General features: G+C 45.1%; 1 protein-coding gene across 1 annotated transcript in view; it reads left to right on the top strand.

Moving 5' to 3' along the window:
- tenm1 (teneurin transmembrane protein 1) overlaps nt 1-17,894 on the top strand; it is a 1,787,780-nt gene that overhangs the window by 945,867 nt on the left and 824,019 nt on the right. The gene's annotated exons all lie outside the window — the stretch shown is intronic.

The following is a 17,894-nucleotide window of genomic DNA, read 5'->3' as shown; positions in this document are numbered from 1 at the left end:
CACTCCCCTCCCCTTCCCCTCGTTCCGTCACTCCCTGGCAAAAGTCGGTTTGCCAGTTCCGTAGTTTGCAACAAACCAACCCTCTTGGAATCACGCCATTCCAATCAGGAACCTCCCAGCTTGAGATTGCCCCTGATTTTTCCTGGTCTTTTCTTGCTTCCAGCTATACCCCCCCACCCCCCCCCCCCCCCCCCCCCCCCACCCCCCCCCCCCCTATGTACAGTCAGTCTGAAGAAGGGTCCTAACCCGAAAGGCCACCTGTCTATTTTCTCCACAGATGCTGCCTGTCCCGCTGAATTACTCCAGCATTTTGCACCCATCTTTGTGCAAAGTAAAAAATGCTTCGCTAAGGGCCCAAGCCAATACGAAGAGAGATGTTGCAACTATGACCTCAGGTTGTGGGTGGTCAGATGAAGATGTGCTACCAAAGCATATGGGAGACAAAGATTGGGTAGGCCGTCTGAATCTTTTATCCCAAGCTGGAAATGTCAAAGACTAGAGGATATAGCTTTAAGGTGAAAGGGGAAAAGTTTAAAGGAGATGTGCATGGCAAGCTTTCTACATAGTGGGTGGTGCGTGCCTGGAACACATTGCCAGAGGTGGTGATGGAGGCAGATACGATAGTGGTATTTAAATGTTTTTTAGAGAGACACGTGGACATCTAAATAATGTACAGGCAGAAGAGTTTAACTCGACATCATGGTCAGTACAGACATTGTGGCCCAAAAGGGCCTACATAGAAACATAGAATCATAGAAAATAGCAGGAGTAGGCCTTTCGGCCCTTCGAGCCAGCACCACCCTTCAATAGGATCACGGCTGATCATCCAAAATCAGTACCACGCTCCGGCTTTCTCCCCATATCGCTTGATTCCGTTAGCCCTAACAGCTAAATCTAGTTCTCTCTTGAAAACATCCAGAGGATTGGCCTCCACTGCCGCCTGTGGCAGAGAATTTCACAAATTCACAACTCTCTGGGCGAAAACGTTTTTCTTGCACCTGTTCTAACACGAAAAAGATATTGAAGGAATTGTACTGCAAAATGTTAATTTATTACAGCTGTTGCTCCTAAAGAAGAAGCCACTCTATCTTTTAATCGAGGTAATGAAAATTGATGTTATATTATATCTGTGATATTGCAGTCTGCCTGCAACTATAAATGCCATTGATGTCCTGCCCTACATTGAATCATACTTTGCAGAATAAAGGTAATTATTTTAACCACTCCTGGATAAAATGTAGACGGAGCCTCGGAGCACTTTGATAGACAAAATTGAAAGCTGAGCTTCGAACACACCATGAGCAACATTGAGAGATCCAGCAGTTTTGACAAAGGTTTTATGAAATGCTTTTGTAATCAAATTTATTTAGAGAGGACTAGAATATAAAAACAGAAATGTAATGCTGGGGCTCCATAAGGCAGTGGTTGACCGCATTTAGAGTATTATGAACAGTTTTGGGCCCATATCTGAGGATGTATGCGGTGGCATTGGAGAGGGTTCAGAGGAGGTTTATGCGAATGATCCCAGGGAAGATTGGGTTAACAGGAAAGCAGACTATTATCTAAATGGTGGCCGACTAGGAAAAGGGGAGATGCAGCGAGACCTGGGTGTCATGGTACACCAGTCATTGAAAGTAGGCATGCAGGTGCAGCAGGCAGTGAAGAAAGCGAATGGTATGTTAGCTTTCATAGCAAAAGGATTTGAGTATAGGAGCAGGGAGGTTCTACAGCAGTTGTACAGGGTCTTGGTGAGACCACACCTGGAGTATTGCGTACAGTTTTGGTCTCCAAATCTGAGGAAGGACATTCTTGCCATAGAGGGAGTGCAGAGAAGGTTCACCAGACTGATTCCTGGGATGTCAGGACTGTCTTATGAAGAAAGACTGGATAGACTTGGTTTATACTCTCTAGAATTTAGGAGATTGAGAGGGGATCTTATAGAAACTTAGAAAATTCTTAAGGGGTTGGACAGGCTAGATGCAGGAAGATTGTTCCCGATGTTGGGGAAGTCCAGGACAAGGGGTCACAGCTTAAGGATAAGGGGGAAATCCTTTAAAACCGAGATGAGAAGAACTTTTTTCACAGAGAGTGGTGAGTCTCTGGAACTCTCTGCCGCAGAGGGTAGTCGAGGCCAATTCATTGGCTATATTTAAGAGGGAGTTAGATATGGCCCTTGTGGCTAAGGGGATCAGAGGGTATGGAGAGAAGGCAGGTACGGGATACTGAGTTGGATGATCAGCCATGATCATATTGAATGGCGGTGCCGGCTCGAAGGGCCGAATGGCCTACTCCTGCACCTAATTTCTATGTTTCTATGTTTCTAACATATGATGAGCATTTGATGAGCCTGTACTCACTGGAATTTAGAAGGATGAGGGAGAACCTCATTGAAATTTAACAAAAGGCCTGGATAGAGTGGATGTGGAGAGGATGTTTCCACTAGTGGGTCTCGGACGAGAGGCGTTGGCCTCAGAATAAAAGGACGTGCCTTTAGAAAGGGGATGAGGGGAAATTTCTTTGGTCAGAGGGTGGTGAATCTGTGGAATTCATTGCCAAAGAAGACTGTGGAGGCCAAGTCAATGGATATTTTTAAGGCAGAGATTGATAGATTCTTAATTAGTACGGGTGTCAGGAGTTATAGGGAGAAGGCTTGAGAGAAAAAGATAGAACATCCATGATTGAACGGTGGAGTAAACCTGATGGGCCAAATGGCCTAGTTCTGTTCTTATAACTTATTAACTTATGAAAATTACAGAGGAACTTATGGTTTTGCATTTCCAAATTAATTACAGATTAAATACTAATGGAAAAGGTAGATGTCGTGAGCTCACGACTTTATATTTTAGGATATAATGTCTTGTTTCAGTTTTGTAACTTGGCTGCTAACATAGCTCAAAAACATTTTATATTTTCACTTTCATTGTAGTTTCTTCAAGAACTTATTAATCATTTGTGGACTCAACTTTCAAATTCAGTGTAGTCACACCAGTGCCAATTAGAAATACAGCTTTTAACCAAACTCCCTTTGTTGTATCAATAGACAATAGACAATAGACAATAGGTGCAGGAGTAGGCCATTCGGCCCTTCGAGCCTGCACCGCCATTCAATATGATCATGGCTGATCATCCAACTCAGTATCCCGTACCTACCTTCTCTCCATACCCTCTGATCCCCTTAGCCACAAGGGCCACATCTAACTCCCACTTAAATGTAGCCAATGAACTGGCCTCGACTACCCTCTGCGGCAGAGATTCACCACTCTCTGTGTGAGTTCTTCTCATGTCGGTTTTAAAGGATTTCCCCCTTATCCTTAAGCTGTGACCCCTTATCCTGGACTTCCCCAACATCGGGAGCAATCTTCCTGCCTCTAGCCTGTCCAACCCCTTAAGAATTTTGTAAGTTTCTATAAGATCCCCTCTCAATCCTCTAAATTCTAGAGAGTATAAACCAAGTCTATCCAGTCTTTCTTTATAAGACAGTCCTGGCATCCCAGAAATCAGTCTGGTGAACCTTCTCTGCACTCCCTCTATGGCAACAATGTCCTTCCTCAGATTTGGAGACCAAAACTGTACGCAATACTCCAGGTGTGGTCTCACCAAGACCCTGTACAACTGCAGTAGAACCTCCCTGCTCCTATACTCAAATTCTGTTGCTATGAAAGCTAACATACCATTCGCTTTCTTCACTGCCTGCTGCACCTGCTGATCATCCCCTCTCTCTTGAAAGTGTCCAGAGAACTGGCCTCCACCACCCTCTGAGGCAGAGAATTCCACAGACTCACCACTCTCTGTGAGAAAAAGTGTTTCCTCATCTCCGTTGTACATGACTTACCCCTTATCAGATTATTCAGATTCAGATAATTAATTGTCATTGTCAGTGTACAGTACAGAGACAACGAAATGCATTTAGCATCTCCCTTGAAGACGACATAGCAAACGTAATCAATAAGTGTCCCGGTGTGGTGGTGGCAGCCACCGAGGTACGTTGTTTAGTAGAGTGACAGCCGCCGGAAAGAAGCTGTTCCTCGACCTCCTGGTTCGGCTGGTTACGGAGAGACCTGTAGCGCGTCCCGGATGGTAGGAGGGTAAACAGTCCATGGTTGGGGTGAGAGCAGTCCTTGGCGATGCTGAGCGCCCTCCGCAGACAGCGCTTGCTTTGGACAGACTCAATGGAGGGGAGCGTGGAACCGGTGATGCGTTGGGCAATTTTCACCACTCTCTGCAATGCCTTCCGGTCGGAGACAGAGCAGTTGCCATACCATACTGTGATGCAGTTGGTAAGGATGCTCTCGATGGTGCAGCGGTAGAAGTTCACCAGGATCTGACGAGACAGATGGACCTTCTTCAGTCTCCTCAGGAAGAAGAGACGCTGATGAGCCTTCTTGAGCCTTATACTTATTATCAATTGCCTCATTAGATTACATTACACATTCAGAGCATCATTAGCCTCTAAATATGCCAAAGTATAATGACAATCATGCATAATTCTAGTTTAGAGATACTCCTAGTTATTTTCCAAGTTATCACCACTTTCTGCAGATGTAGAATAAAATTTAGTCATAGACTCATAGAGTTTTTCACCAAGGAAGCAGCACCTTCAGCCCAAGTTGCCCATGCCGACCAAAATGCCCCATCTTAGCTATTGAAGAGGTTCACGTGCTGTATAAACACTCAATTTAATATTTAAATGATACAGCTCAACAATTAGTACAAAAGGGCAAGATGTATGTTAAAGAATTGACTGTGAAGTGAAGACTAGCTCCGTCGTCTGTTGCACCCAGACCGGCGTTGATTGGTCGGCCCAGATCATGCCAGGTCCACGCGAGTGTTCGAGCTCGGCAAATGACGGTTCGAGACCAAAGTGGCTTGGCCCGCCACATTATTCCCATTTGCCCGCATTTGCTCCATATCCCACTGAACCTTCCTCATCTATGTTCAAGTGTCTTTGAAATGTTGTTCCTCTAAGTGAAAAAGTTGCCCCTCAAGTTTGTATTAAATTGTTCCCCTCTCACCTTAAACCGATGATCTCTGGTTCTTGTTTCCCCCTCCATGGGTGAAGATTCCCATTATCAATTGCTCTCATGATTCTACACACCTCTATAAGATCACTGCCTTTGCCTCCAAGCTGAGAAGGTTATTGGCTGCAACCTTCCCCCCATTGATGAACTGCACACTGCAAGGGCCAGGAAGGGATTGGGTAAGATCATCTCTGACCCCTCTCACCCTGGCCACAAACTCTTTGAATCACTTCCCGCTGGAAGGCGACTCCGGACTGTCAAAGCTGCCGCAGCCAGACTCGAAAACTGCTTTTTTCCACGAGTAGTTGCTCTACTCAACAGCCAAAAATCTGTAGCCTCCTTTTGCTCTGGTATTTTGTTTGGTTCACATGTTTGATCAATGGTGTTTTATTATTAATGTTTAGTGCTTTATGTGTCACCTGTAACTGTCACTGTATGTCATGTTGTTACTTGTGGGCGGAGCACCAAGGCAAATTCCTTGTATGTGAATACTTGGCCAATAAACTTATTCTATGCTCCAAAGATTACATTTGGGTCTCATTTGGAGAGGTTAGTCAAACTTGGATTCTGTTCTTTGGAACATCAGAAGCTGAGGGGAAACCTGATAGAAATATGTCAAATTATCAGAGGCATAGATTGGATAGACACAGAACCAGTTTCCCAGGATCTAAATGTCAGAGAGGGATATGGGCCAAACGCAGGCAGGTGGGACTATTGTAGATGGGACATGTTGGCCGGTGGGGGCAGGTTGGGCCGAAGGGCCTATTTCGATGCTGTAACACTCTATGACTGTGGCTCGATGACTCTGTGACAAGGGAGCATTGCTATGAGGTGAGAAGGAGATGTGCAAGGAATGTTATCACACAGAGAGGTGAGTGCCTGGAACGCACTGCCAGGGGTGGTGTTAGAATAGGGTTGCCAACTGTCCTGTATTAGTCGGGACATCCTGTTTATTGGGCTAAATTGGTTTGTCCCACACGGGACCGCCCTTGTCCTGTATTTGACTGCTACTACTCGGGTCGAGGGGACTATCGGGTCGGAGCGCTGCGCCCGGCCCCGCCATACCGGTCCTCGCATAGTGCGGTCCATGGCGTGCAGCAGCAGCGCCTCGCCCGTGGCCCCATCGGTCGGCAGCCCGGCCAGCTATCCGACCTTCGGACCTTCGCTTACCGCCGACACAACCACCCCTCCTTCTCATGGCCAATCATCACTAACGATGAGTTGGCTGGGCAGCAGAACACAAAGCCCAGTCAGAGGGCCAGCTAAGGAGTTTTAAGGAGGAACAAAGTCCAGTGCCCGGGCCAAAACTCCTCAGCTGGCCCACCGGCTGGGCTTTGTGTGCAGTCCAGCACCAGGGCCAACTCCTCATTCATCCACCCATGGCTGAGTCGGTCAACAAATTGCCGTCAGAAATTTGCCCCTTATTTTGACCTTTTGTCCCTTATTTGGGAGTAAGAAAGTTGCCAACCCTATGTTAGAAGCAGATACAACATTGGTTTAAGAGGCTTTTGAATAAGCAGAGAGATATGAAGGGTGTGTAGTGATATGGATCACGTGCAGACAGCGGGGATTAGATTCATTTGAAATCATGTTTAGCACAGACATTGTGGGCTGAAGGGCCTGTTCCTGTGCTGTACTGTAATGATACATGTTTTGGCACAGAAGTGATTTGAGGGTGTGGTGGCATGGTTTGAATTATTGAATCAAGGAGTTATGTGCTTGGTAGACTTTGTCAGCTTTCAATTATTTTCTCCGTGTTTTAAGCTCCAGGTTTAGAGGGCAGCTTCACCACCAGAGGTGAGTTAGCACTTCAAAGCTAGTGTGCGAAGATCAAATGTTAGTTCTCTTTGGACTACCATATCCTGACACGAGAGAATACCGGCAAAGACTTGAAAGTTTTGGATGTTAGTGCTGTGAGGAGGGAGGAAAGAGGTGATGAGAGAAGGGAAGGGTATTGAATAAATTGCACCTAAGATACAAGTGAAAAACGATTAAAGTCCATGCACCCTGCCGTGGTCGACGGTCAACATTCACACCAACTCTAAACATCCTGACACTCACAATCATTCAAAAACTACCTCAAGCAATTTAATTTAGCAACAAATATGTACAAACTGAACTGAAATAAAATAAAACACCTAAATCCTCAAAGTGTAGTTAAAACATTTGAAAGTTAAGAAAACTATTTTAATTGGGGGCACAGTGGTGTAGATTGCTAGAGATTGGCAGAGTTGCTGCCTTAGAGCGGCAGAAACCTGGGTTTGATCCTGACTACGGGTGCTGTCTGTACTGAGTTTGTACGTTCTACCTGTGACCAAGTGGGTTTTCTCTGGGTGCTTCCGGTTTCATCCCACATGCCAAAGACGTGCAGGTTTGAAGTTTAATTGACATCTGCAATCCCTAGTATCTAACTCTTGTGTCCTTTGTGTGTGGATAGAACGAGTGTATGCATGATTGAGAGTCAGCACCGAATTGGTGGCCGAAGGGCCTGTTTCCGTGCTCCATCTCTAATCTAAATTAAATTAAAAGAAAAATCTTCATTATTACTATCTACCATTGTCCCTCACAGCTGCTCCATTGAATTGAATAATAGGTTTTGGCTTAAGCTTAGGTTTTTTATTGTCATGTGTACCTAGGTACAGTTAATAGCTTTGTTTTGAAGGTTTATCAACGCAGATCAGATGTACCATACACTAACATACTGGTCAAATTCAAGTACAATAGATGGAGCAATGGGTAATATATAGAGCGCAGAATATTGTTCTCAGCATTGTAGTACAGTTGTAGTGCATCAATTCCACTGTAGGATAGCGGAGCTTATTCCAAGTCCATCTAGATGTAGGTTGTTCACATTGTTACTGCACTGTGACCTTTAGTTTAGTTCAGAGATACAGCATGGAAACAGGCCCTTTGGCCCACCGAGTCCACGGCGACCAAGGCAATCACGCTGGTTCAATGTTCTCATCCACTCCCTACACACGAGGGGCGAGTCACAGCGGCCAATTAACCTACAAACCCGCACGTCTTTGGGACGTGGGATGAAACCGCAGCGACAAGAGAGGGGAGACGTACAAACTCCGTACAGGCAGCACCCGTAGTCAGGATCGAATCCGGGGCTCTGGCGCTGCGAGGCAGCAACTCTACCGCTGCGCCACCGTACCGCCACATCAGTTTTACGGAGAAACATTTTTACTTCTCCAGCATAATCTCTCTATTGAGGTTTTATAGCAGAAGTATTGAAGTTTTGTATTGAATTTTTACCGTAGAAGTCAGTTTTCCCAAACAATTATTTTATGCATAAAATGCCAACCTTTGCCCCGATACCTCTGCTTTCTGCCTCAATGATTGTCAAGCACCTTGGGATGAAAGAGCAAAGGTAAGAGATAAGACCAGAAACACTTCCTGAATGGTCTCCACTATAAATACTTCAATGTGTTCACAGCAAATGGCACAGAAAAACTCCTTTCCACATCCGATCTTATTGGCAGTGACGTGACACTTAAGGAAAAAAAATTGCGTTAACTGTTGGAATTGACAGCTTAAATAAATGTAAATAGGCACGTGTTTTTTTTAAGTTAAAAAGGAAGAAATGCAGGTGCTTGATTTTTCTTTTTAACAGCAGCTGCTTCCATTTATTTTCCACCTTTGACACAATAAACCTCCCAAGGTGTTTCTCAGCAGCTCGATCTAGCAATAATGGAAACACATAAAGAGATATGAGAGCAGATAACCTAAAGAAACAAAGAGAGATAGAGAGTATTAGAAAGAGGATTTCAGGCTTAAAGTTTAGTTTAGTTTAGCCACACAGAGCGGAAACAGGCCCTTCGGCCCACCGAGTCCACACTACCCCACACACACTAGGGACAATTTTACATTTATACCAAACCAATTGACCTGCATATCTGTGGTTACACAAAAAAGCTGGAGAAACTCAGCGTGTGCAGCAGCATCTATGGAGCGAATGAAATATGCAACGTTTCGTGCCGAAACCCTTCGTCAGACTGATCGGGGGCGGGGGGTGGGTGGGGACAAGAAAGGGAAAAGGAGGAGGAGCCAGAAGGCTGGGGGATGGGAGGAGACAGCAGGGGGGCTGAGGAAGGGGAGGAGACAGCAAGGACTAACAAAATTGGGAGAATTCGATGTTCATGCCCCCGGGATGCAGACTCCCCAAACGGAATATGAGGTGCTGTTCCTCCAATTTCCGGTGCTGCTCGCTGTGGCCATGGAGGAGACCCAAGACAGAGAGGTCGGAGACGGAGTGGGAGGGGGAGTTGAAGTACTGAGCCCACCGGGAGGTCAGCTTGGTTATTGCGGACCGAGCGGAGGTGTTCGGCGAAACGATCGCCCAACCTCCGCTTGGTCTCACCGATATAGATCTGCTGACATCTAGAGCAGCGGACGCAATAGATGAGGTTGGAAGAGATGCAGGTAAACCTCTGTCGCACCTGGAACGATTGCTTGGGTCCTTGAACGAGTCGAGGGGGGAGGTAAAGGGACAAGTGTTGCATCTCTTGCGGTTGCAAGGGAAAGTGCCCGGGGAGGGGGGTGGACCGAGAGGGAAGGGAAGAATTGACAAGGGAATTATGGAGGGAGCGGTCTTTGCGGAAGGCAGATATGGGGGGAGATGGGAAGATGTGGCGAGTAGTGGGGTCACGTTGGAGGTGGCGAAACTGACGGAGGATTACTTTTTGTATGTGACGGCTGGTGGGGTGAAAGGTGAGGACTAGGGGGACTCGGCCCTTGTTGCGAGTGCGGGGATGGGGAGAGAGAGCAGTGTTGCTGGGTATGGAAGAGACCCTGGTGCGAGCCTCATTTATGGTGGAGGTGGGGAACCCCCGTTCCCTGAATAGTGAGGACATTTCAGATGTCCTGGTGTGGAACGCCTCATCCGTGGAGCAGATGCGGCGTAGACGGAGGAATTGGGAGTAGGGGATGGAGTCCTTACAGGAAGCAGGGTGGGAAGAAGTGTAGTCCAGATAGCCATGGGAGTCAGTGGGTTTATAGTGTATGTCTGCATATCTGTTACTCTTTGGTGTTTGGGAGGAAACCCATCTCAGAGAAAACGCACGCAGGTCACGGGGAGAAAGTGTAAACCCCGTACAGACAAGCGTCCGTAGTCAGGATCGAACCCAGGTCTCTGGCGTTGTGAGGCAGCAACTCTATCTCTGCGCCACCGTGCTGCCCATCTTAATAAAGAAACAAAGAGAGATTGAGACTATTAGAAAGAGGATTTTGGAATTAAAGGTCCTGGCTTCTCTCTGCTAAAGGCCGAACAACTCGATTCAAGTGAAAAAACAAACTGCTGGAGGGAGTATAAAAACAAAGAACTGCAGATGCTGGTTTATGACAAAGGTAGATACAAAGTGCAGGAGTAACGGCGGGTCAGGCAGCATCTGTGGAGGGAATGGGATTGATTATCTTATAAGATCTTCGTATCAAGGAGGCTGCATTTGGTAATTGGAATCATAGAGTCATACAGCGTGGAAACAGGCCCTTCAGCCCAACTTGCCCATGCCAACTAACATGCCCCATCTATACTAGTCCCACCTCCCTGCATTTGGCCCATACCTCTCTAAACCTGTCCTATCCATGTACCTGTCCAAATGTATTTTTTAAACTTTGTGACAGTACCTGCCTCAACTACCTCCACAGGCAACTTGTTCCATATACCTATAATCCTTTGTGTAAAAATCCTTTGTACCCCTCAGGTTCCAATTGATTATTTACGAAGTAAACCTGAAGCAATGATACGGGTATCTGACAGGTGCCTGGTTCTGAAGATTACTACCTATCACAGTGAGAATATTATTTTGTGTACCAAGGAACTGCAGGTGCTGATTTAAACTGAAGATAGACACAAAATGCTGGAGTAACTCAGCAGGACAAACAGCATCTCTGGAGAGAAGGAATGGGTGACATTTCAGGTTGAGATTGAGTGTCAGGGGAGAGGGAAACCAGAGGTACGAAAAGGTTCAGAACAAATCAGAGCCGGCACAGATGACCAGGGAAAGGTGGAGCCCACAATGGTCAATTGTTGGCTGCGGAAGAGGTGAAAACGAACAGTGAAACTTGCAGGAGGACTCGGGTGGGGGGTGGAATGGAGAGAGGGAATGCAAGGGTGATTTGAAATTAGAGTAATCAATATTCATGCCACTGGATTGTAAACTGCCCAAACGTCACACATTCCTTCTCTCCAGAGATGCTGCCTATCCCGCTGAGTTACTCCAGCATTTTGTGTCTGTCTTCGAGAATATTATTGTGTCAGTTTTCAACTGTGCCACTGGGTGGAGTGCCAAGAGAGAAAAAAGGCAATTGCAAAAGGCACTTGTTAGAAAGTATATGAGTCAAGCCATGGATGCTTGGTGCAGTCAAAGGAACAGAGATGAAACTTGTTTGTTAAATATATAACAAAATATATTTTCCAATCTTGAATAAACCCTAAATGGCATTAGCAGTTACACAACTGCAATGTTTACATATTCAGTAGTCTTATTTGTAAGCTATATAGAAACTTAGAAACATAGGTGCACGAGTAGGCCATTCGGCCCTTCGAGCCAGCACTGCCATTCAATATGATCATGGCTGATCATCAGTGCCCCGTTCCTGCTTTCTCCCCATATTGCTTGATTCTGTTAGCCCTCAATCTAACTCTCTCTTGAAAATTGTTTTATTTGGAAGTTATATGAAACTAAGCAAGAATTACATCCCCTTTTCATCCATTGTACTTTTTAAGATGGCGACACCTTTTGGGATCAGGCTGTATAAGGAACACAAATTCATGTTGCCAGCAGCTTATTTTAACTCCTGAGGATCTAGGGGATGGTTTTAGTTTAGTTTGGTACACTTTATTGTCACGTGTGCGGAGGTACAATGAAGAGGTTTCCGTCGCATGCTAACCACCAAGTCAGCCGGAAAGACAATACATGATTACAATCGACCCATCCACAGTGTACAGATACATGATCAAGGGAATAACATTTAGTGCAAGGTAAAGCCAGCGGTGCTCTTTTCCCAGGATGGAAAAAAATCAAATACTTGCGGGCATAGCTTTGAGGTGAAAGGGGCAAAATTTAAAGGAGATGTGCGGGGTAAGCTTTATACTGAGAGGGTGGAGGGTACTTGGAATGCACTGCAGGCGGGAAGGGGGTGGTGGAGGGTGATTGAAGCAGACGAGTGGCATTTAAGAGACTTTTGAATTCCCTTAGGCCCCCTTCAGTCATGGCTGACCATGGGTGTCTCCAGGGTGCTATTCCCTACATGGAGGACGCCTATGCGTGACTTTGTTTAACGTGGAGAGACTGGTGCACAGACAGCCACCCCACGGTTCTTGACAGATCTGGGTCAGGATCCAGTGGCATGGAGTCCAAGTCGACCGGAGACCCTTTTCTGCTGCAGCCTTCATCCGCCTTCCCAGCCATTGTGACGCTCCACTACGGTCAGCCATCGTCCTCCGCCTGTTCCACCGTTGAGGTCTTGATTGGATTGCTCTTTGTCAGAGACCTCCCCCTCGACCTTACCGCCATGGGTGGCCCTACCAGGAGCATAGCTCCAGACGGCATCGCTCTCAGGATCTCAGGTCCACACAAGCTTCTCCACCACGGCAAGGTGACAATCCACGGAGAAATATATAATAGGCATATTGAATAGGCAGATGGAAATGCAGGATATGGATTATGAGCAGGCAGATAAGAGTTGGTCTTGGCATCATGTTCGGCTGATGAGCAGCACAATTACGCAACCCTCCCACTGCGCCACTGGGCCACCCTCTGAAGGACTTTTGAAGCAACTTCCTCATTCTTTTATGAATGCCCTAGAACCCTGTAAATGGTCTCATGTTGTAAGTTATTGTTTGAATCTGCTGCTACTGGGCAGTAAGTATGTAATTGCAACAACTCACTGTGTTTTTGCATCATCTGCAAACTTTTAAATGATGCCCTGTAGCAGTCAGGCCAAGTCATTAATATCTGTTAATAAGAGTCATGGCACTAATACCAACCTCTGGTGTACACAGGACTTTTTAATCTGCATGGTTCCATACTGCAGCGCCACAGTATTAATTATGCCACTGGTAAAGGATGTTATTAAGCCTGAAAGAACAATTCCAGTACAGTTATCAACATTCATAAACATTTTGATTTGTGAAGGAGCTTCAGACAAATGACCACGGTTTGTAATTACGTTTCTCGACCAAGTGAGTTGATTTGAAGTAACTCTGATGCGGCCCACTGTTATTCGGTGATTATATCCCACTTTCAGAATGGCTGCATTTCATTTCCAATTTGCAATTTCCAATTTGCATCGTTTAACATTCATTAACTTAGTTCAACGAGGTTAGTTTGTCCTATGCATTACAATTGTGACAGAGATTTGAGCCGCACTCCCAAGAAATATCTAATTGATCCTTTTGACTTTTTCTTTATCAACTGAATATATATTTTAGTGGCAACCACTTGCGTGAGAGTTAAGATCTTGTCATTCATTATTGCTTTAAGTGGCTCTGCAATTGGAAACTAAGGGAGATCTAACACCCACTTTGTCCTCGATGAATTAAAGTATTATTAGTACATTGAGAAGTGTATTGTCTTAGAATAAAATAGTCACCCAGGATCACTTCTTGACATGGAGGTGGAATGAATGGGTGTAGCCAACTTGTCTTATCATCGACTTTATGTTTGTCATTTTATTGTGCGTTTTGTGTGAACATTAACTTATGACCCTAACTTTTCCACACTGCCAAGCAAAACCTATAATTTTGGCCACAACACTCACAGAGACAGGCATGGCAGTGGCTTGCATCTTATGTCTCATCACAGGGATCAGTGCCTCAGAAAATGCCACTGCTTCTTTCATGCTGTAGCTGCTGTAGCTTAAACGACGCTTAAACGATCATGTCAGCTTTTAACTGAGATTAATTTACTTCTTTAGCTTCACCCAGACTTCCAACAATGGCAGCCGTTAAACCAAGTTACATATTTGTGCGACTTCTGTTCATCTCGACATTCGCCAACTTTCTTCATAAAATAACAAAGAAACATAATTCATCTTTGAGTTTTCTTCCATCATATCTAATAACCTCTACTGTGTAAACTGCTTGTAAAGTGATGTGGTTGAAACTTTGAAGCACTTTTGTTTCTTCTGCATGCATTGGATGTGACATCTAACAAAACTCCTGGTGCTGTCAAATCATTGAAAGACACAAAGTGCTGATGTAACTCAGTGTGTCAGGCACCATCCTTGGAGAAAAAGGATAGGTGACGTTTCGGGTCGGGACCTTTCTTCAGGTACCCTACCGTTCAGTTTAGTTTAGGTTATTGACATTTGTACCGAGGTACAGTGAAAAAATTTATCGCGTGCTAACCAGACAATACGTGTTTACAATTGAGCCACTCACAGCTTACAGATACATGATAAGGGAATAACATTTAGTGCAAGGTAAAGTCCGATCAAAGATAGTCTGAGGTTCCCCAATGAGGCAGATGGTAGTTCAGGCCTGCTCTCTGGTTGTGGTAGGATGATTCAGTTGCCTGATAACAGCTGGGAAGAAACTGTCCCTGAATCTGGAGGTGTGCGTTTTCACATTTCTATACCTTTTGCCCGATGGGAGAGGGAAGGGAAGGGAGTGGCCAGGGTGCAACCTGTACTTGATTATATTGCTGGCCTTGTCGAGGGCATCATGAGGTATAACTGGAGTCCTTCCCCTTACCATGATAACAGTATGCATTAAAGCAGTGCCTGAGTATTACCTTCCCTTCTTACCCTTATCTTTGGTGTAAACCAGCATCTGACGTTCTTTGTTTATGCATGTTGTCCTTTCATTGATAGATATTAACGTTTTATGGTAGAAAATCTTGTGAGATTACTCCTACTTCCAGCAGCGTCATCCACTTTAAATAAAAGTCATATTAAACAGTTTTCCACCTGACCCTCTCAAAATCACCACTACTATCTTACAAACTGTTCATAAACTGTTTCTTAAAAATTATCGTGCAAAATGAGAATTAATTATCACCTTCAATGGGTAAATTATTATATGTGGCCAGTTAATAATGTCCTGAAATTATCAGAGCTTCATAATTAGTTTGCATTTTGAGCGGTTTGGTGATCACTAGGCCAAGAATTGTGGGCGCAGCCCAGACCATAACACAAAATCCCAACCTTTCTTCCATTGACTCCATTGACATCTCATGCTGCCTCCGCAAGGCCACCAGCATAATCATTGACAAGTCGCGCCCTTGTCCCTCCCTCTTCTCTCCGTTCCCATCGGGTAAAAAGGTATGAAAACACACACCACCAGTTTCAGGGACCGTTTCTTCCCAGCTATAATAAGGCAACCAAACCATCCTGACAACAACTAGAGAGCAGTCCTGAGCTACTATCCACCTCATTGGAGACCCTTGGACTATCTTTGATCGGACTTTATTGGACTTTATCTTGCACTAGACGTTATTCAAGTATTCCCTTGATCTAGTATCTGCACACTCGATTTAAATCATGTATTGTCTTTCCGCTGACTGGTTAGCATGCAACAAAAGCTTTTCACTGTACCTTGGTACACGTGACAATAAACTAAACACAAACTCAATAAAAATGACATCACTTAACTCAATGATAATCCTTGCAGAAAATCATATGCTGCCATTGGGTTCCGACCACTGCTGAGCACAGATCCCAGTTGGAGTCTAATTTCGACCTCAGGGGTAAATATTGTTGGTGGAAGAATCACCAAAGATTTTGCTGCTTTTTAGATTTTCTTAGCATGTGGGTCGATAGACATTTGGTGAGGGTGAGGCTTGGTTTGTGAATTAATGTTCCCAAGGTGCGAGATGTTGAACTTTGGGAGGTCTAATGTAAAGGACAAATATACAATTCAAGACATGACCCGTAACAGCATTGATGTACGAAGGGCTTTTGGGTCATAAGTTCATTAGGCATAAGGACATTTGGCTCATCGAGTCTACTCCGCCACGTGGGTGTTGTCTGTAAAGAGTGCTGTCTACCGGTGCTGTCTGTGCGGAGTATGTCTGTTCGTCCTGTGACGTGCGTGGGTTTTCTCCGAGAATTTTGGTTTCCTCCCACACTCCAAAGACGTACAGGTTTGAAGATTAATTGGCTTGATGAAGGTGTAAATTGTCCCGAGTGTGTGTAGGATAGTGTTAATGTGCAGGGATCGCCGGTCGGCGTGGACTCGGTGGGCCAAAGGGCCTGTTTCCACACAAAAAGATTAACACAAAAAGCTGGAGTAACTCAGCGGGTCAGACAGCATATCTGGAGAAAAATAATAGGTGATATTTTGGGTTGAGACCCTTCTTCAGACAAGCACTAATAGATCAATTTTTTAGGCTGCCATATCTATTTAGCAGAGATACAAGGAACTACAGATGTAGGAATCTTAAGCATAACACAAAGTGCTGGAGTAACTCAGAAAAGGGTCCTGACCCAAAACATCACTTATCCATTCCCTCCACAGATGCTGCCTGACTCTTTGAGTTACACCATCCAGCATTTTATGTTTTGTTCTGGACTCTGAGAAGTTTGTTCATACCTGTTTTGCACTTTTGTTCAAAGACCCATGGAAACACTATAGATACAAGGAACTGGAAGCTTGCTGGAATCTTGAGCAAAAAGCACAAAGTGCTGGAGTAACTCAGTGGGTCAGGCAGCATGTGTGGATGACATGGATAAGTGGGATTGTGGTTCGGGATCCTTCTTCAGACTTACTGTAACGGGGAGAGAAAGCTGGAAAAAAGATTGGGGTGAGATATAGCCTGGCAAGGAATAGGTGCATACTGTTGAAAAGGGGGTGAGGGGTGCGGGGTTGGATTTTCAGATTGTTCGACAATGGCCAGAGATGAAAAGCTAAGTGTGGGGTAGGGAGATAAGAATAGAAAATGCATGAATTGTGAAGCCAGAGGAAGGAACATTGTTTTTTTCACACAAAGGGTGGTGGGTGTATGGAACAAGCTGCCAGTTGAGGCTGGGACTATCCAAATGTTGAAGAAACAGTTGGACAGGTACATTGGTCGGACAATTTTGGAGGAAAATGGGCCAAACGCAGACAGGTGGGACTAGTGTAACTGGGACATGTTGGCCGGTGTGTGCAAGATGGGCCAAATGGCCTGTTTCCACACAGTGTCACTCTATTACTCTAACATAAGTGGAAGGGATATCCTAGATGTCCTCTTGCTTCAGTAATCATGGTTTCACTTCCCTGCTGAAATAGATGGATCACTCTCCATATTCCAACCCCAAAACTCCCCTCACCTGTATCCACCTATCACTTGCCAGACTTTGAGCTGCCCTCCACCTCTCTTCCAGCTTTCTCCCCTGTACTACATTCAATCTGAAGAAGGATCCCAACCTGAAACGTCACCTGTCAAATGTTCTCCAGAGATGGCGCTTGATGTCCTGAGTTACTCCAGCACTTACTGTTTCTGCTATAGCTGTGTTTTAGACAATAGACAATAGGCAATGGGTGCAGGAGTAGGCCAATGCTGCCCTTCGAGCCAGCACCACCATTCACTGCGATAATGGCTGATCATCCCCAATCAGTGCCCCGTTCCTGCCTTTTATATTGTCCTACCGCACTGTTGAGTACATGTGGCCATTTCCTGACTACGTTTATAACTTTCTGAAGTATCTAAGGGTTTTTTCTTTGGGTTCAGCTTGGCTAGATTGCGTATGAATCATCTTGATCTGGTGTTGGCTCTTAGCCAGAAGTTATCTCATAATCCATTTCATAAGACTTGTTTGTTTTTCAACTGAGCTGCATGTGAGGCCAATTCAGAGAGCATTAACTCAACGCCATTGCACATCAGTAGAGCCATGTAGAGATTAGACAATGTCGGATTGGCATATTCCTTTCTCTGAGGAATAACA

The sequence above is a fragment of the Leucoraja erinacea genome, chromosome 12 (assembly GCF_028641065.1).
Source record: "Leucoraja erinacea ecotype New England chromosome 12, Leri_hhj_1, whole genome shotgun sequence".
NCBI classification, from domain to species: Eukaryota; Metazoa; Chordata; class Chondrichthyes; order Rajiformes; family Rajidae; genus Leucoraja; species Leucoraja erinaceus.
This window is presented reverse-complemented; position numbering and strand designations above follow the sequence as displayed.